The sequence below is a fragment of the Mobula birostris genome, chromosome 11 (genome assembly GCF_030028105.1).
Source record: "Mobula birostris isolate sMobBir1 chromosome 11, sMobBir1.hap1, whole genome shotgun sequence".
NCBI lineage: Eukaryota > Metazoa > Chordata > Chondrichthyes > Myliobatiformes > Myliobatidae > Mobula > Mobula birostris.
The window spans coordinates 11,776,899-11,798,442 of NC_092380.1; the positions used below are offsets into that span (position 1 = coordinate 11,776,899).

The 21,544-nt window shown below is 40.6% G+C and overlaps 1 protein-coding gene across 4 annotated transcripts in view; it reads right to left on the minus strand.

Moving 5' to 3' along the window:
* The window catches only part of LOC140204813 (CCR4-NOT transcription complex subunit 3-like), a 144,440-nt gene that overhangs the window by 109,335 nt on the left and 13,561 nt on the right, over positions 1-21,544 (minus strand). The window contains exon 1 of one of the 4 annotated variants that reach the window (XM_072271632.1): positions 5,631-5,652. The exons of the other annotated variants lie outside the window; for them this stretch is intronic. The gene's annotated coding sequence lies outside the window, so the exon portion shown is untranslated. Of the gene's footprint in view, positions 1-5,630; positions 5,653-21,544 lie in introns of those variants that run through there. 4 annotated transcript variants of the gene reach the window in all.

Here is a 21,544-nt window from a genome sequence, read left to right on the forward strand (position 1 = left end):
AATAACCACAACACAACAAAGTGCTGGAGGAACTCAGCAGGTCAGGCAACATATATGGAAACAGTCAACATTTTGAGCCAAGACCCTTCTTCAAGTCTGAGAAAGAAAGGGGAAGATGCCAGAATAAAAAGATGAGAGGAGGGGAAGGAGGCTAGCTGGAAGGTGACAGGTGACACCAGGTGGGTGGGAAAGGTAAAGGGCTGGAGAAGAAAGAACCTGATAGGAGTGTGGACCATAGGAGAAAGGGAAGGAGGAGGGGGCCCAGGAGAAGATGATGGGCAGGTGAGAAGTAAAAGGTCAGAGTGGGGAATAGAGGAAGGGGTTAGAATTTTTTTTTTAACCACAAGGAGAAATCAATGTTCATACCATCGGATTGGAGGGTACCCAGATGGAATATAAGGTGTTGCTACTCCACCCTGACACAACAGGGGGCCATGAATCGACATGTCAGAAAGGGATTGGGAATTAAAACGCTTGGCACTGGGAAGTCACAGTCGTAGCGGATGGAGCAGATGTGCTCAACAAAGCAATGCCCCAATTTATAACTGGTCTCACGAATGGAGAGGAGACCGCATTGGGAGCATCGGACACAATAGACGACCCCAGCAGATTCACAGATGAAATGTTGCCTCACCTGGAAGCACTGTTTGGGACCCTGAATGGAGGTGAGGAAGGAGGTGTATGGGCAGGTGTAGCACTGAGGCCCCTTGCAAGGACAAGTGCCAGGAGGGAGGTTAATGGGGAAGGATGAATGGACAAGGGAATCATGGAGGGAGCAATCCCTACACAAAGCAGAAGAGAGGGAAACATAAAAATATGTTTAGAGGTAGGATCCCTTTGCAGATGGCGGAAGTTGCAGAGGATGTGTTGAATACGAAGGCCAATGGGGTAGTACGCAAGGACAAAAGGGACTCCATCACAATTAAAGAGGCGTAAGATGCAGTGAGTGCAGATGTACGGGAAATAGAGGAGATGCAGGTGAGGGCAGCATCAATAGTAGAGGGAAGGAAACCCCATCCTGTAAAGGAGGATATCTCTGATGCCCTGGAACAGAAAGCCGCATCTAGGAACAGATGCAGCAGAGGCGAAGAAACTGAGAAAAGGGAATAGCATTTTTACAGGAGATAAGGTGGAAAGAAGCATAGTTGAGATAACTACGGGAATCTGTAAGTTTGTAAAAGCTGTCAGTTGACGGCTTGCCTCCAGAGATGGAGATAGTGAGATCCCACAGATGTAAAATCACAATACTCCTTTCTACAAATTCAATCATACAAATGGCCACAATTATGGTCCTATTCACTCTCTAGAAAGTGATATAAATAAATTAATATTCCAAAAGTATCCCAAATTAAACTTAATATTTGGTTCATTTAATATTTCATTTAGAGATACAGCACAGCAACAGGTCCTTCTGGTCCAACAAGCCTGCACTGCCCAACTACATCCATGTGACCAATTAACCTACTAATCCATCCACCTTGGTACTGTGGGAAGAAACCGGAGCACCTGGAGGAAACCCATGCAGTCATGGGGAGAATGTGTAAACTCCTTAGACAGCAGTGGGAATTGAACCTTAGTCACTGCCACTATACGATAAATGTGTTTCAAATGCATTTCCATTCACTCATCCTGTGTGCACACAAACCATTAAAGTAATTCAAGATTGAAGTGAACAGAAATTTTATCACTGAAAGGATGCTGATTCATTGGATTCCTCTACCTTGGCTGACCGTAGATACTTAGTCAATGATTGAGACTGATACATCTATCAGAATTAATGAAATCAAGGAATATGTGGAGAGGTCAGGCAAATGGCATGACAGAGAAGGTTTATCGTGACCTTGCTGAATGACAGAACAGGCTCAGGAGATTGAATAGCTTGCTAAATTTCTGCTCATTTCAGTCTTGAATAGCTTGCTACTTCTCCAATTTTCCCACCTTGTGGCTGATTGAGTTACACAACAATTATCCCAGAGCTTCCCACTCTGAAGTGCAAAATCAGACACATCCTGCCAACATGAACATGGAGTTTCAATTTTAAGAAACATAAAGGAAATATTCAAGGTGAAATTCATCACCTATTAGTCATTGCATTTTCAAGTGGACCGGAACTGTTTTGTATTTCTGCAGAGTAAACGGGCAAACCAGGTAACGCTTGGCTTCCCAGCAAAAAAGAGCACATCATGCTGTAACATGCAAGTACACTTAGTTGCAGTTCCTCAAACAGCATAAAGTGCTACTGATGTTCAACATATGTTCAACTAAACCTGCAATCCAATAAAAATTTTTAAAAGCTGCAGAAGCTGCAAATGTGAAATTTTTAAAAATGTTGCAAATGTTCAGCAGTCAAGCAGCATCTGTGAAGAAACATCTTGAATTTGAAAATCAATTCTCCTTTTTCAGTAGATGCTGTCAGTATTTGGTGTTTTCTAACAGACACCATTGCTGGTTTATTTACTGTTAAAATATCGTGATAATGGAGTACAGGAATGAAGAAAATGAGGTAGCAAGATCCGCAAAAGGAACGGAGAGGTGACACAAAAGTGGGGTTTTAGAGACGATGAATACTGCAGGTCCACCTGGTAGCAAAAGTCTGCATGATTGCTAAATGCACACAAGGTAACAGCAATCATACAGACACCAGGTAAGAGGAACTTCAAGTACAGGGACATTTGGTGAAGGGGCCATAGAGAAACTGGATAACAGGATTAAAGTGACAAGGTAACTAGTCATCAGAGATGTGGAGCGTTGCAGTGGAACACTGTAAAGGGCAAAAGAAATACCAGGGTATCAGGACCAAAGAGGCAGCAGGTGACAGGGCTACCTGGATAATAGGGACTGTAGAGACAAATGGATCACTGATAGAGCATGATTACCTAACCTGAGTATATTGGCTTGTGGGTATCATGAGTTGAGTTAATGTCGGGGAATGTAACACAGACCTGAATCACGAGGCACTGGTCAGACCACACTTGGAGTATTGTGAGCGGTTCTTGGCCCCTTATATAAGAAAGGATATGCTGGCATTGGAGAGGATTTAGAGAAGGTTTACCAGAATGATTCCCAAATTAAAAGGTTAATGTTTTTGAGGAGCATCTGATGACTCTGGGCCTGGGCCTAGAGTTTAGAAGAATGGGGTGGGGAGAATCTCACTGAAACCCAGCAAACACTGAAAGGCCTAGATTGAGGACCTGGATGTTTGCTATAATGGGGGAAGTCTAGGACCACAGGTTCACAGTCTCAGAATAAAACCAAGTCCCTTTAGAACAGGGATAAGGAGGAATTTAATTAGCCAGAGGGTGGTGAATCTACGTAATTCATTGCCACAGATAGATGTAGAGACCAGGTCATTGGGTATACAGGTGTGTGCCGCTTAACATCCGATCGCATATACGTCCGTAGTCCCAATCGGAGAATGTGACGTAGCGGACATAACTAATCTCCTGTATCGCGCGTCTCTTGAGTGTAGTAGTGTTACCTCTCCGTTTAAATTTCTTTCGAAAATATTACCGTAAAGTGCATCATGGCTTCCAAACGCAGCAAAACCACTCCTAGTGATAGCAGCAGCAAGAGGCAAAGGAAAAGTATTGATTTGGAAGTGAAACAAAAGGTTATTAAACAATATGAAGGTGGAAAACCAGTCAATGCTATTGCTCGGGATTTAGGCATGTCGCACTTGACAATCATGACGATCCTGAAAAACAAAGAAAAAATTCTCCAAGCTGTTAAAGGATCGGCTTCACTGGAAACTAGAAGGCTCACGAAAATGAGAGAGGGACCTATACCGGATATGGAGAAACTGCTAATGACATAGATTTAGTCAATACAGGTACACTACAGTACTCCATGTAGGTTTGCTAAGTATATAATATGGTGTTCGCACAACGTCCAAATCACATAACATCCAATTTCACAGAACATATCGTGGACGTTAAGCAACACATATCTGTATTTAAAGCAGAAGTTCATAGGTTCTTGATTAGTAAGGATGTCAAAGGTTATGGGTAGAAGGCAGGAGAATGGGGTTGACAGAGATAATAAATCAGCTACACTGGAATGGTAGAATTGACTCGACAGGCCAAATGGCCTAACTCTGCTCCTATGTTTTATAGTTTTATGGCCAGATCAGACTGTGAAATGGAACATGCTAAAACTAACTGCCCACAAGCAGCTGGGAAAGTTCAGCTATATAGGAAGTGGTTTCCATTTCTTAATCTGTACCTTCAGCCCAACTTGTGTATGCTCATGAAAATCAGCCTCTCACCACCTCCACAATCTCTCCAATTCTGATGTCATTCAATGGAGCGGGTATTGCCAAGCTATAATAGGTAATGAGAGGGCAATCAAACTGTCTATTGTCAAGCAGTTTGAACAGCTCAGAATTTACTGGGCAAAGCAGTATAAAAATTGCCATGGGAAAATGTAATAAAAGAATTTTTTAATTAAAAAATACTCGGTACATAGGAATTGGTACAATTAGGTAGCATTTCAAAGGGTTTTTCAAAAGTAATTTTTTGTCAGTGAAAGTCATAATATTCCAAAATAATGGGTACACATAAAAACAGTGGGACATAATTACAAAAAATGTATTTAAGTAAGGCACTTCAGTTTAGTTTATCAACTGAGTGCTAACTATTGGGAAAAATGTTCAAAGCTAATTTCCTCTCCAAAAACAAAAATATTCAGTGAAAACTGATTTATAAGAGATGGTTTGTAAGCCGGCAGTGGATTCCACACCTTCACAATGAGCCTGGCTCCCTGATTTCAGCCAGTCAGAACAGAGATGTATGTATCAAATTTAGGTCAGGTTTACAAGCAAAAACAAGCTCTGGGGTCATACTTGTTGTGATCTATTTGAGCATTAATTTAATAATTGTGCATGTTTGCTACAGAAACACAGAACTCCATTGGCACAAAAGGTACTAAATGCACTGCATAAGACACTAGCTAGGTGAGAAGGGCAGGCTGATGGTGGTGATGGTGGCTGCATGCCTATAGATGCTGGCTGATGGCAGCTGCACAGAGAGTAAAAGTGGTTGCCAAACTTTACATGAGTAACACTGGTAAGCAGGGACAACAAATAAACTGGATATAACATACTGCTGAAACATTAGTTACAAACCCCTCCAAGATCTTGCTGTCAACTCTGACCAACAGGGGACTTCATTTACAGTGGGAGCCTGAGGCTGCACAGCCACATTCAGACTTGGTAGGAGTACCAACGACTTGCGCTAATCAACTGGCTGGAGTGTTTACTGACATCATTAACCTCTCGCTTTGGCAGTTTGAGGTAACCAGCTGCTTAAAGCAGGCTTCAATCATAAGACTGTGGTAAACTGCCTCAATGACTATCATCCACTATGATAAAGTGCTTTGAGATGCTGGTTGTGAAGCACATCAACTCCTACCTGAGGAGCAGGAACAACTTGGATCTGCTCCAATTTGCCTCCCATCACAACAGGTCAACAGGACATACCATTTCATTGGCTCTTCACTGAGCCTAGAAACATCTGGACAGTGAAGGTGCATACCTCAGCATTCAACACGATCACCCCCTCAAAGTTAATAAATGAGCTCTAAGACCTAGGCCTTGATACCTCCCCGTGCAAATGAATCCTCAGTTTCCTCACCTTCAAACCCCAGTCAGTATGGATTGGCAACAACATCTCCTCCACGATCACCATAAGCACAGGTGCCCCACAAGGCTGTATGTTTAGTCCCCTGATCTGCCGTGTTCAGGTTTGCTGTCAATACCACTATTGTTATCTGAAACAAAGGTAGAGATGAAGTGGCAGATAGGAGGGAGATTGGAAATCTGAATAAATGGTGCCACAACAACTTCTCTCTCACTCAATGCCAGCAAAACCATAGAGCTGATTACTGACAACAGGAGGAAGAAATTGGAGGTCCATGAGGCACCCTGCATTAGGGGATCGGAGTGGAAAGGGCAATTAATTTCAAATTTCTTAGTGTCATCATATCAGAGGATCTGTCCAGGTCCAGCACTTAGGTACCATTAAAAAGAAGGCATGACAGTGCTTCTACTTTCTTATAAGTTGCACAAATTCAGCATGTCATCTAAAACTTTAACAAACTTCTATAGATGCACAATGGAGGGTATTGTGACTGATCGCATCATGGCCTGGTACGAAAACACCGATGCCCATGAACAGAAAAGTTTATGAAAAGTAGTGGATACGGCTGATTCTAGTACAGGAGATGCCCTCCCCACCAATGAGCATACTTACAAGGAGCTGTGCGATAAGAAAGCAGCATCCATCATCAAGGACTCCCCACCAACCAGACCAAGCTCTTCTCACTGCTGCCCTCAGGAAAGAGGTGCAGCATGCTTAGGTGCCACACCACCAGGTTCAGGAACAGTTTTCAAGTTAAAAGTTTAAGTTAATTCAACCTTACATAAATATAGCTAGATGAAAAGAGAGTTCCTCTGGAGCCAAGCTGCAAAACTCACTACCAACAGCACACAGCACACTGCAAATAGCACATACAGTTATGATTTCAGAAAAACATAGTCACAAAGAAATAAAATAATATAGCCCAAATGCCTGAGTGGTATGACTGTAGATTGACCTGGACCAGCCTGCTCTTCCACTGAGTGTACACTGGAGGGTAGCACCGAGCAAACGCCAGAGGACAACATCAACAGGAGGGGGCCAGCCCTCAACCCAGTGTGATTCCAGCACACCCAGCAGAGCCCCCTGCTCTCTCCCCTGGGCAGGCTGTTACATCCAATCCAACCCTGTTGCCAAGGCATAGTCCTCACCACAACCTAGGCAACACAGCTTCCCTGCCATCGGTCTCGCCAATGAACGGATGCAGTATTCTACAATACTGATGTCCAACAGGGTCTTGCAATCTCAATAAAAACATCTCAGATAGTCACTTGCTCAGTTTGTTGGATTGCACACCATCTCGGCGCAACCCTTCAACCATCAGGATCCTAAACCAGTGTGGATAACTTCACTCACCTCAACTCTGCACTGATTCCACAACCTATAGACTCACTTTCAAGGTCTCTACAACTCATGTTTACAGTATTTTTTTTATTATTACTTTGTATTTGTACATACTGTCTTCTTTATATACATTGATTGCTTGGCAGTCTTTACGTGTAATTTTTCCATTTATTCTATTGTACTTTTGTATTGGGGAATCACAGCAGCAGTGAAGGGATTGTGATAACTGGGGACTCAAGGGCTGCAGTGGCTACTGGGATGATGGGCCACAGGAGTCATTGGAGCCACTGGGACATAGCAAGCATACGCTTAGTTTAGGAATTCAGCAGAATCAGTATGTGAGCTTTGTTAGTCAAGTGTGTCAGGAACTAATTAGGTATAGTAATAAAAGCTGTAATAGGAAACAGCAGGAACCAAGTGTGATGGTCAGACTGGTCCACCTGCATGAATGAACAAGGGAGACACAGACATCTAGTACATAAGGGAGGCAAAGAAATTGGGAATGAGCCTGTGGCTGAAAAATAATAGAAATGGACAAGAAGGTCACTGTCACTAGAAAACCAAACATGGACATTTGATAATTAAACATGATATGAGATGGATGTAAGTTAGGAGGGAGCTATGTAGCTTTCAATTCAGAGTTTGAATTCACAACGCATAGACAGACCAAGGATGTTAATAATAGGTATGACTGAACTTTGTTGTTCTTTTCCACACCTTGCAGCATATCGGGCAGCAAACTTGCCATTTTTGCCTGCTTTTTTTTTGTGAGGCCGAGTTGCTAGCTCAACACTCAACCCAGCTCAAATGGAAAGCATGCAAAGAGCCAGCCGGATTTGAACCCATGACCCCTCGCCTTGAAGTCTGGTGCAGATGCCACTACACCACCTGATGGCTGATGACTGAATTACACTATATACAAGTGTAACAGAGCCAGGCTAAATGAAGAACTAAATAGTATACAGTCGGCCCTCCTTATCCGTGAGTTCCACATGCGCGAATTCAACCAACCGTGAATCGGCAAAACCCGGAAGTTCTCTCTCCAGCACTCGTTGTTAGAACATTGTTTGCCTTGTGTCTCATTCGTTCACTACTTTGTTTCTGTGAAAAAATAGCTCCTAAAAAGCAATTACGTGGTTAAAGCAATTCCTCAAAGGCTAAGAGGGAGCATAAAGTGCTATCTCTCGCCGAGAAATTAGAAATATTAGATCTTTTGAAAAGTGGCATGTCGCATTCCGAAGTGGGCCGTAAGGTCGGTAAGAACAAATCCAGCATTCACACAATAAAGCAGAAAGAAACTAAAATTCGTGGAAGTGTTAGTGCTAGGGATGGCTGGCTGGCTATGTAAAGCACTACAGCCTCAAGAACTTAAAGATCACGGGAGAATCGACATCGGCTGATGCCGAGGCAGCATCAGCGTTCCCAGAAGAGCTACAATGGTTGCATCTGTACTGAACATGTACAGACTTTTTTTCTTGTCATTATTCCCTAAACAATACAGCATAACAACTACTTACATAGCATTTACATTGTTTTAGGTATTATAAGTCAACGGAACAGAAACACTGCGGGCAGCGGGTCCTGTGCTGCCTTGGGTCCTAAAGTCCACCTGCACTGAGACAGGTTAAATAAGGGACTTGCGCATCCACGTTTTTTTGGTATCGACGGGGGGGGGGGGGGGGTCTCAGAACCAATCCCTCGCGGATAAGGAGGGCCAACTGTATATGCAACAAGGGTCTCGGCTGGTTCAGTACCACAAACCTAGGACCAACATGCGAGGCAGGATCCCAAGTCTAGAATTCAGTGCATGTTTCTAGCTCAGCTTGATCAACAGATTCTGAGAACTTGTTTGTTGTTCCTGGAATAAATATTTTAATAAAAAAACAAACAAACATTCTGTGTCTACTCTACTAAAATGCAGGATAAAGTCAGAATACGATTTTGGAGAACTGCAACAAATTCTTGCTAACAATGGGAGAAATGAGCAAAAGGTGAATGGTGCTGAAGCAATGTATTACAGGGTTTCCCAACCTGGGGTCCACGGACCCCTCGGTTAATGGTAGAAGTCTATGACACAAACAAGGTAGGAGATAAAGATTGTTAATTGGGCTTCAGTTCACTGTAAAAATTATGCAAGCCAACAAACATTTGAACATAACAATTAAAGGATGCCAAGACTTGGCAATTACAAAAGTTCTTTTTAAAGATTAACTTTATTTTGTCACATGTACATCAAAACATCAAAAACATACCAGTGAAATACGTTGCTTGCGTCAAATAAAAATCTGCGATGATTGTGTTGGGGGCTGCCCACAAGTGTTGCCGCAGTTCTGGCACCAACATAGCATGCCCACAACTTAGTAACCCTAACCATACGTCATTGGAATGTGGGAGGAAACTGGAGCACCCAGAGGAAAGCCAACGCGATCACAGGGAGAATGTATAAACTCCTAACAGGCAGCGGAGGCAATTGAACCCCCAATCAGTGATGGCCTGTACTGTAAAGTGACTCCGCTAACCTCTTATCAACCCTGTCACCCCATATATGATATAAATAATGTTATATTATGTTATATACATGCTTGAAGCTATATGATTTAATAAAGGCTACTACAGTTGCTTCATCTTTGACAGAAATGGAGAAATGTCAAAAGGAGAATAACCAAGTGAGGCAGAAATTTAAAAATAAAGAAAAGGTAAAATAGCAAAAATTAAAAGGCGAAGGTAAATAAAAATTTAAAGCAGCACTCTTCACTTTTTATGCATGAGTTAGTTCCAGACAGAGATAGAAAAGAAGTCTGAATTTGCCAATTTACAGTTTGAAGACTGAACAAAGATTTTTAGGCCTTCAAACAGGCTTCAAAGGCAATTAAGGACAGAGGTGCAATCACAGTTGTGTACATACACCTACTGATGCTTCTGGACACACCTTCAGTGATGTTCCTGGAATCACCGGGTGTTTCGGGTCTTTCAACATCATACAACCTCCTCCAGGTGACCCAGCCGGGGCTGATCAGATCCCGGCTTGTGTCCAGATGGCAGGCTACTTATGACTCCATGGCTCCCCTCTTTTGAGCCACAGCCATCTTGAGGCTCTCTCTGCCGCATCAGTGGTACTGCGGATGGCTCTCCTCTTCCTCTCTCCCTCAATGCCCAAAATGTTGAAGGCTCTAACTAAAGAACGGGCTACGAATCCCCTACAACCAACCTCCACTGGGAGACACCTCGCTCTCCATCCAGCCTGCTGACAGTTGCTGACCAGTACGGAGAAATGTCAAAAGGAGAATAACCAAGTGAGGCAGAAACTTAAAAATAAAGAAACGGTAAAATAGTAAAAATTAAAAGGCGAAGGTAAATAAAAATTTAAAGCAGCACTCTTCACTTTTTATGCATGAGTTAGTTCCAGACAGAGATAGAAAAGAAGGCTGAATTTGCCAATTTACAGTTTGAAGACCGAACAAAGATTTTTAGGCCTTCAAACAGGCTTCAAAGGCAATTAAAGACAGAGGTGCAATCACAGAAAATGTCAACAGGAAATCGCTTAATTAGTGTCAGGTTTCAGCCTAGAGGCACCTCTGGTGACAGAGCAGTGAAAATAATTGAAGAAAGGAGATTAATTGGGATTAAACAGCCAATGAAATTTGCAGATACAGAAACTTAAAATGCTGGCAAACTCATCAGATCAGGTAGCATCTGTGAAAAGAGAAACTGTAAATATTTCAGATTAAAGACTTCTCATTAACACTTTTAGAGGTTTCATTTTCAAACCTAATAGATATGCTGTTAACGACTAGGATCCATGAGGTAAACGCCCTCCTGAGCAGCCAACAAAATTATGAGCTCCATTCTTTCCCACAACACCATTAATAACACTTCAACAAGACGTTGAACAGTATCAACCCACATTTGTTATACCTTACATGAACAGCCCCCTTCAGACCATGCCACAGCATCTCAATTGGGTTAAGATCAGCACTCTGACTTGGCCATTCCAAATCACAAATTTTCTTCTTTTTAAACCATTCTGTTGTTGATTTACTCTTGTGTTTCGGATCACTGCCTTGTTGCATCTTCCAACTTCTATTAAGCTTCAGATGACAGACTGCTACTTGACATTCTCCTGTAAAATGTCTTGATACAATTTAGAATTTATTGCTTTCTCAACAATTGCAAGCTGTCCAGGCCATGAGGCAGCAAAGCAGCCCTAAACCATGGTGCTCCATGGCTGAGATGAGGTCTTGGTTTTGGTTTTGCAGCACCCTTTTTCCTCCAAACACTGCAGTGTGCATTTCTGCTAAAAAGTTCAACTTTTGTCTCATCTGTCCACAGAAAATTGTTCCAGAAGCGTTGTGCAACATCCAGGTGGTCTTTTGCAAACCTGAGACGTGCAGCAATATTTTATTTTGGAGAGCAGTGGTTCCAGGACACATGCCAGTGATAATAAATTTGATTCTGATCCCTCTGTGGTGTCCTTCCATGAACACTTAGTCATGATGAAGGGTCTCAGCCCAGAATTTCGACTGTTTACTCTTCTCCATAGGTGTACCTGACCTGCTGAGTTCTTCCAGTGTTTTATGTATGTTGCTTAGATTTCCAGCATCTGCAAATTTTCCCTTATAGTGGACACATGAAGACTTTTCTTATAGTGGACACATGAAGAGACTTTAGCAAGTTCTAGTGATTTCTTCAGGTTTTTTGCTGTTACCCTTGAGTTCTTTTTCATTTCCTTCAGCGTTGCACATTGTGCTCTTAGTGTGATCTTTGCATGACACCCACTCCACTCCCAGGGAGAGTAGCAACAGTGTTGAATTTCCTGCATTTGTTGACAATTTCTCTTACTGTGGACTGATGAACACTCAGGTCTTTAGAAATGCTCTTGCAGCCTTTTCCAGCTTCATGCATCTCTAAAATGCTTCTAATTTGCTCGGAAAGTTGTTTTGATCGAAGCATGGTGGAAATAAACAGATCTTTCTTGAGAAGAGCAGGCTCTGTCAGTAAACTGATTTTGTGTGTCTTTTTTACAGGGCAGGGCACCTCTCCAACCCACACACCCAATCTCACCTCATTGGCTGGAACACCTGACTCCAAATAGCTTTTGCAGAAGGCATTACACCAGAGGTTCACATACTTTCTTGAACCTAGACTGTGATTGTTTAAATGGTGCACTCAGTATTGACGAGAAGTAGCACAATTGTTTGTGTGTTATTAGTTTAGGCAGATTGTGTTTGCCTGTTATTGTGACTTAGATACTTAGATGATCAGACCACATTTTATGACTAATTAATGCAGAAAACCAGGCAATTGCAAAGGGTTCACAAACTTCTTCCTGCAAATTTGAATTGCAAACTTTAATAGATATATTGTCCTCTAACAAATGGAATTTTTAAAACTGCTATAGGGGATTTGTAGTTGGAATTCTGATTGATGTGGATATGCTTGAATCTGTGCCCTTATATGATCAATGGGTTCTAGCATTCTTGTGCACTAAAGCCATCAAAGCTTTCTGAGATGCTTGTTAACATTTTATACTGTCCTGGGCTTGGCTTTTAGAGTAAGTTATATTTGGTTTGAAGTATATGAATGCACAATAAATTTGTAGATGTTACATTAGGCTTAACAATTTTTCAGTTGCATGTAAAAGGCAACTTTGACAGATTTTGTCTGGAAACACCTGAGAAATTAGAAGGGTTAATCATCTGTGAATAGAAATACAAGGATTTAGATCTAAAAATTTAGCCATTGAAGTCTGTCATGTCTGGTTCAAAGAAAATAGTTTTTACAAAGTTCTGTAGCTCAATTAAGAGTAAGAATTTATTTTAATTTCATCCTGTCTGAATTAAAATGAATGCCAATATTTAGTTTTAATTCAATCAAACACTTAAGTCCTGCTTAATTCAATTCCTGCAAGTCCAAGAGCTAGTTTTTTGGGGGTGGCCCCTCCTGCAACCAAAATCTCGGGAAAGAAGAAATCAAGAATTTGATTAATTAAAGACAATAGCTATGGCTTTAAATTTTAATTGCTCTATTCTGTGCTGGATCTCAGACTTTGTAAAGATTTTCAGTGTTCAAAAGATAATGGGGAAAAATATTTTTATATTATCATTTTTACATTATTTGAAATGCTGCTGACATGGATATGTACACAATTTCTACTTGACAGCTCCTTCATTCTTTCATCAGGGAAACAGAGACAAAATTTGCCAGTTCAATAATAGAATTTGTTTCTAATTTTAAAATGGGAAGAGAACAAAGTCACAATATACTTCAGCACTGGAAGGCACCTGTGACATAGTGCTGGGATCTTGCAATACATTTAAGATTTGACTAGTTGTGAAGGAGGCAGCAAACTGAAGTGCACAAGAAGTTTGTGCAAATCATAGATTTTTCTGCTGATGCTCCAATTTCTTCCCACTACCCAAAGATGTACCAGGTAGTTTATTCGGTCAATGTAAGTTGTCCAGTGATTTGGTTAGGGTTAAATCAAGGTTGCTGAATCAGCACGGCTGGAAGGGATGGAAGGGCCTAATCCACACTTTATCACTAAATAAATATTCAGTTACTTAAGAACAGCACATTATGAAATAATCATTGTAGCTCAAGAGAGAGAAATAGCCAGGTAATCATTAAGTAAGTAGTGCCCTAGTAAAAAGCTGTGTGAACATGACAGATCTGTAAAACTTCACCAGCTTCTGTTCATTTTTGTATGTGTAATGCTCTCATTTACAACTGATTTCTTTTTTAAATGGGTATTTGTAAAAGTTTCAAAAGCAAGAAATCACAAGCTTGTATCTTGTTTGTCTCTGTGTTAAGCATGTGGTCCTTTTTAACATTTCACTCTAGATCCCTTGCTTTTCTCAGTTGAATTTCATTCAGTTGATATAAACATTAATAAAAATTAAAATTGTGGAGTTGCAGTTATTTCCATTCAGAAATTATGTGCAATCCTAGTTAATATTAGGAATTTTGCAGGAATTTCTATTTCCGGATATGAAATTACCCACACCTTGGGAAGTATTTTCAATTAGTTGTAATCATAAATCTGCTTTAACAAGAATATTTATTTTTATAATGGTTAATCTTGGTAATGACTCGCCAATTCACAAAGCTTATTAAAATAAAACTGATAACTCAGCACCCTCAGGACCTTGGTGGCACTGGGTCAAACAGGTTTTCCAAAACTATTCAATGTTACACATTTTTCTCCCCCACACACTTTTACTTTCAACACACTTAGGGTCTCGGCCTGAAACGTCGACTGTACCTCTTCCTAGAGATGCTGCCTGGCCTGCTGCGTTCACCAGCAGCTTTGATGTGTGTTGCTTGAATTTCCAGCATCTGCAGAATTCCTCGTGTTTACACTTTTACTTTTTTTTTAAAAACATGCTATCCAGTAGTTGAAAAAAATAAGAGAAACCTGTTGAGTTTCAGTTTATCAAACACACAAGCTGAAATGTTGAAGCACTCCAGATCCCACTTCTAACCCATATTCTGGACTCCAGCTCTGGCCAGAAACCTACTCACATTCCTAACCCCTGGTGTTAGCAAGCCTGGTTCAGGCTCCACACTTGGCCAACAAACACAATAACATTTGGTCAACCTCATGAGTACACAGATTCACAGACAACAAGGATACTAAATTATCAGAGTTTTATTGTTATCCTATTTTCAATATACAGTACTATGCAAAAGTCTCATGCACGTGTATATATAGTAAGGGTGCCTAAGACTTCTGCACAGTAGAGTAATAATTTTATGTAATGCTGTCACAAAAAAAATCAAAGTTCATGACATATGTGAGTGATGATAAACATTATTCTGACATGGGTCTCTATTGTGGACTGAGAGTGGGAAGGGGGCAGGGAGAGGGGAATCATCATTGGGAAAAAGGGGAAGGGAGAGGGGAGGGAGCAAAAAGCACTAGAGACACATTCTGTAATGATCAATAAGCCAATTGTTTGGAATCAAATGACTTTGCCAGGTGTCTCAGGCTGGATGGGTCTGTACGTAACAGCCCTCCACGTTCCACCCTCACCATTCCCAACATCCTATGCTCCTGTCGGATTTACAAATTCACTTTCCACTCTATGTTCTCTATGTTGATAAATATAGTACTATGCTCTATCTCTCTCTCTCTCTCACACACACACACACACATATGGAACGGAAAGCATTGTCTTAGAGAGGAGAGTAAATTGTGCCATGCACTCCATATCAAGGAGATGTGGAATTACTAATCCGGCTGAGGAGGAATGGAGAAACAACGGGGCCTATGTTCAAAGCAATTTTAAAAGACACCTACTGCGAGTTTAAAAAACTTCAGAAAAAATGTCTTTTATAAACATATAAAATGCCCCCCACCCCCCTTCACCATTTCCCATCCCCTTTTCCCTCTCTCACCTTGTCTCCTTCCTGCTTATATCGCCTCCCTCTGGTACTCTTCCCCACTTTTTTTTTCTTCCATGGCCTTCTGTCTCTTTCACCCATCAGCTTCTCAGCTCTTTACCTCATCCCTCCCCCTCCAGGTTTCACCTATCACCTGATGTTTCTCTCTCCCCTGCCCCGACCTTTTAAATCTACTCCTTAGCTTTTTTCCTCCAGTCCTGCCAAAGGGTCGCGGCCTAAAACATCAACTGTACCTCTTTCCATAGATGCAACCTGGCCTGCTGAGTTCCTCCAGCACTTTCTGTGTGTTGCTTGGATTTCCAGCAATTGCAGATCTTCTCTTGATTATGATATACAAACAAGACTTAGCAAAAGGTAGGATTTATATAGCCCATTTCCTTCACAGGCTTGATAAATCTAGAGCTCTCATCAAAATAACTCCTCAGTGAAATTGAAGGTACATACAAGGATCAATGGAGGGAAACACAAGGGCAGTTTACAAACTGAGGAATAAATACTAATATACATCTTTAGATAAGAATTATATTTAATAATTTGTCATATTGTGGTGATTGTATATTAATGATATACACGTTTCCACACAATAGGGGAAATGGTTAAAGTCTGTGATGTCAAGAATCCATCTTATCTATACTAGGATAAATGATAATAATAACAATTGCAGACTGATTAAGTAATGATCAAAGTAGCTGGGTATAGTATTTAAATCAATAGTCTGTTAATTCATTGGTAAGATTCATTGATTAAAGGCAATAAGATATACTAAAACCGTTTTCATAACAGATCGAGAAGGCAGAACGTTGTGTGGGGATTTAGGAAGTGGATTACAGAGAAGGTGAAGAAGAATTTAGTACAGTTAAGCAGCGTTGAGTTAAGAAAGCTCAACTATGGAACATAACCAATCTACAGATAATGATGATATCAAAGAGTCTATACTTAGGAGAAGAGCAAAGGTGTGGTATAATAAAGGTTAAGTAGGAAGTAGGATTCATGTTAGGACTACCGATTACGGACCCTGATCAACAAGATTATCGGGTGATAGAAACCCGACTGATAGGGATAATTCAAGGTAATGTGTGACTTGGAAATCACTACATAACATTTGCCATGGAGAAGAATAAATTCTTAGACAAAACAAATCTAAACTATTACATGCATGTTCTATTCTACCCATACTGTGCTGAAGTCTCGAGTTAATTTTGGAGCTACTAATTGTATTACTGAATCAGATCAATCAATGAATATTGCCATCACAAGGGTAGCACATGATGGAAAGAATGACGACAACATAAACTATATACCTGAATGGAACAAAGCTATGTCCTGCTAGAAACAAGATTAGCAAGATTGGGAACGAGAAAGCTGACTGATATTCACTCTTAGTCATAGTTATTAACATTTTGGAATCTATCAAAGTTGAAGTAAATCAATACTTCAGACCTTTTGAGACATTTCTGCACACTTTGCCTAACCATCTAGTTGAAATCCAAAAGTGACTCAACAAAGTGCATAAAATTTATCTTAATATATTACGGACTCAAAAAGTCCAGAGCAAAAGTAAAGGACATATGGACACTTCATGGCGGAATGATTTATAGAACTGAGGCAACAATGTACAAATTCATCCATAGCTTTGCACTGTGTCACAGATATTAATGATACCACTTAGTATATTGGTGATTCAAAGGTTAGACTCAGAGTCATAAGAAAGTACAGCACATAAACAAGCCCTTTGGCCCATCTAGCCAATGCCAAAAAAATTTAAACTGCCTTCTCCCATCAACCTGCACTGGAACCATAGCCCCCCATATACCTACTATCCGTGTACCTATCCAAACTTCACTTAAATGACTCAGGGTACATTATTAACAAAGTATGTATGCCCTATACAATCCTAAAATTTGTTTTCCCCACAGATAGTGGCAAAGCAAAGAACTGTGGAGCCAAGCCATTCAAAGAGAAACATCAAACTCCCCTCCCCCTAGCACATGCAAACAGCAACAGGAAAAAAAGCGAAAACACAGAATATAAAACACAAAATCAAAAGACATATTTCAGATCAGTTCAGCTCAGTGTTCATTACCTGCAGGTTGCCCCATTTCAAAAAAAGATAACAGCAGTAACCATAATCAGTTATTTGGAATGCTTATTTAGACAAATAAAAAAATGTTGGCATGAAAACAATGCAACATATATAAGTAACTGATCAAAGGGAGGATATGTAACAAGGGGCCTTTAGTTATGGAATCCAACTGTATGTGAGCTTTGCAGGTCAAGGAGGCATGGAACTAATTAGATGCAATTAAACAAACTATGTAGCAGGAAAAAAGCAGCAGAAGTATAAAGGTCATCCACAAATCAATGATGAAGTACAAAGAAAGGAGGCACAGACAGTAACTGCAAACAGATGGCCACAAATAACTTCCAATATGTAAAGGAGGGAAATATCTTAAGGCTACAAAACAGCACAGAGAAGAGGTAGGCAAGAACATCGGTATTAGCAGAACACTTACGGATACTCATAAGGTTAACTAAGCATGATGAGAAAAAATGTGAAATAATTAGGAGAAAAGTATGTGTCTTACAATTCAGTCTTTGAATTCACAAGAAAACAGAGCAAGTTTGATATTGATGGCTATCCGTGAGTATCAAATGCACTGTTGTCCTTACAGATAGAACATAGAACAGTACGACACAGGAACAGGCCCTTCAGCCCACAACATTGTGCCACACCAGTTAAAAAGTAAATTAAAATCCCTCCTACCTACACAATGTCTATGTCCTTCCATCTTCCTCATATTCATGTGCCTATCTAAACACCTCTTAAAATCCTCAAATGTATTTGCGTCTACTACCATACTTAACCGTCACATCCCTTTTGAACCTTACCTCCCCCCTCTCACCTTCAATGCATGCCCTCTGGTATTAGACATTTCGACCGTGGGAAGAAGATACTCCCTGTCTACTCTATCAGATCTCCCCTCAGCCTCTGCCACTCCAAAGAAAACAACCCAAGTTTATCCAGTCTCTCATGTCCTCTAAACAAAGCAGCATTCTGGTAAACCTCTTCTGCACCCTCTTAAGGCTTCAACAGTCTACCTATACTGGGGTGACCAGATGCCGTAAGGATTGAATAAACTAACAAGGGTTTACAGTGTAAAGAGGGGTTCTGGGCTGATTCAGTAATGCAAACCTAGGACTAAAGTGGGAGAGAGGACCAAGTTTTGAACTCTGTGGAAGTTGATTACTCAGCCTGGTCACCTCTTACAAGTTTCAGGTAACAATTGTTGGAGCCACATTTCTCCATTTCCCCCATCATTACTGAAATCCCAAAGTCCTAGTCACAGGGGCTGGACCTGGGTGATGTAGGTAACAGAGGTTCCAAGTGATTAGGGGTGAAATCAGGTTGAAGATGAGAACTGTGATCCTTATGTCCTGCTGCTTTCCATCTAACAAACAAACAAATGCAAACAAAAAGTCTCTTCTTTAGGCTGTAAAGATCTTAATACTTAGTTTTGGACAAACAGAATATTTTTTTACTGGATTTGAGCCAATCCCTAAAACTACCGAGAATTCTGTAACATTTACCACATAAATACCAGCAATGAATGATTAAGGAAATACATAATATTCACCCTGTGACCATGCCGGTTTCCTCCCACAGTTCAAAGATACATAGTTGGTAGGTTAATTGGTCAATGCAAATTGTCCTGTGACTAGGCTAGGATTAAATTGGGGGATTGCTGGGTGGTGTGGCTCAAAGGCCCAATTCCACACCATGTTGCAATAAATATATTAAAAAATATTCTAGGGCTTAATTGCAACACAGTACTTCCCCCTGCTCTCCTGGATGCTATATGTGAAGAGTTTGCACATTCTCCCTGTAACTGCCTGGATTTCCCCAAGAGCTCTAATTTCCTCCAACTTCCCAAAGACATTCTGGTTGCTAAGTTAACTGTCACATATGGGTATAAAGGAAAGCTATTTAAAGGAACAGGTTGTAGACAATGAGATTTATGGCATTGCTCCAAGTTGGCATGGACCTAATGGACAAAATTCCATAAGAAAATACACAGTAACCTTCACTGATTTTTTTTTCAAAGCCGTAAAGCTGATCAAATTTAGAATGGAGACCAAATGGAGCTGATCAATGATTAAAGGCGAAGTAAATGACCTCACAAAGCTATTTAAAGATACACAGAACTTACCTGATGTCCTGTCCAGCACCGCATTTAACCGCATCAAAATAAGTGGTCATTTATTTTAGAGTTGCTTCTGAAAACTGTTCAGTGATATGAGTGACTATACTTCAAAAGTAACTGAAGTTTTGGAACATCCTACAAGGTGCCAATTCATGTTCACAGTTTATTAATAAACTATGGTAGCGTAGTGGTTAGCACAATGCTTTACAAAATAGACGACCGGGGTTCAATTCCCACCACTGTCCTCTAAGAAGTTTGTACATTCTCCCTGCAACAGCATGGGTTTCCTCCGGGTGCTCCGGTTTCTTCCCACAGTCCAAAGACTTGACAGTTGGCAGGTTAATTGGTAATTTTAAATTGTCCTGTGATTAGGCTAGGGTTAGATAGCACAGCTCAAAGGGCCGAAAGGGCCTGTCTCAATCGATCAATCAATCAATAAATAAATACATGATGCTGCATAGTAAGCCAACTATTGTCTTTGGTGTTAAAACGGTAGAGAGTAATTAGAATACAAAATGAAATTGGACTCCTTTTTGTATTTTAAAGTCACCCTTTTTAAATACAATTTTTGATTATTTTAATTATAATTGATTAAGTGACAATTAAATCTCCTTGGGAAATAAAGAAAAAGAGAATCATTGTTCTGGTCAGGTGCAGTGATCCCATTTTTCCCAGTAATGGTTCCAGTGATCTGGAGATCTAAAGCCTTCCCTTCAATCACACATTTATTTGACCTGATATGCTACTCCTATACTCACTAGCATATGGCACCAGAAATAGACCAGAGAGAATCTCAACCGTAGAGATCCTACTCTCTAACCTGTGAACCAAACATCCCTAAATTCATGGTGCAGGACCATCCCTACTTTACCTATTGTTATTTCCAATGTGGATCACAATCTCAACCTTACCGACAACCAGAAAGGAAATTGCGCATTTTTATCTAATCTCTTTCCTTAGCTATCTAATCCTTCATCCATGCCAGTGTTCGCTCACAAACCATGAGAATTTATTATCTACCGTAATCTTTGATACTGTACCTCATTGAATGCCTTATTGAGTAAAGTATACCCACTAATTTCCCTTTAAAGATAGCACATTACTTCTTCAACTAACTCCGATTAATTGGTCAAATATGATTTTCCTTCACAAAACCATGTTGACTTTACCTGATCATCTTTATTTTTTTTTGTAAATTCCCTTCTGCAACAGTGTTGGAGTTCGGAGTTCAATTCCAGCGCAGTCCATAGGGAGTCTGTACGTTCTCCCCGTGACCATGTGGGTTTCCTCCAGTTTCTTCCCACAATCTAAAGATGGTCATTGTAAATTGTCCTGTGATTAGGCTAATGTTAAATGTGTGAATTGCTGGGTAGCACGGCTCATGTAGCTGAATAAATTAATAAATAATTGGTTCTAAGATTCCATATGAGAGACGTTGAACTAACCAGCCTCTAGTTTCCTACCTTGTCTTCTTGAAAAGGATTTACACTTGCTATTTCCAATCTAATGCAACTATGCCTGAATCTAGTCATAGTTCTTCATGGCTGACGAAGGGTCTCAGCCCGAAATGTCGGCTCTTTATTCCTCTCCATGGATGCTGTCTGATCTGCTGAGTTTCTCCAGCATTTTGTAGGTGTTATACAGCATGAGGTTCATGTAGAGTATCTGAAGTGGAGAAGATCAGTAGCTTTAAATTTCTTGGTGTTATCATATCAGAGGAACTGTCTTTGGACCAGCACTTACGTGTCATCAGAAAGAAGGCGTGACACCTCTACTTTTTAAAAAGTTTGCATATATTCAGTATGTCACCAAAAACACTCACAAACTTCTGTAGATGCACAGTACAGAGTATCCTATCCAATCACAGCCTGATATGGAAGCATCAATGCGGAGGAATGGAAACATCTACAGAAAGTGGTGGATAAAACCAAGTCCGTCACAGGCAAAGCCTTACCCTCAAGT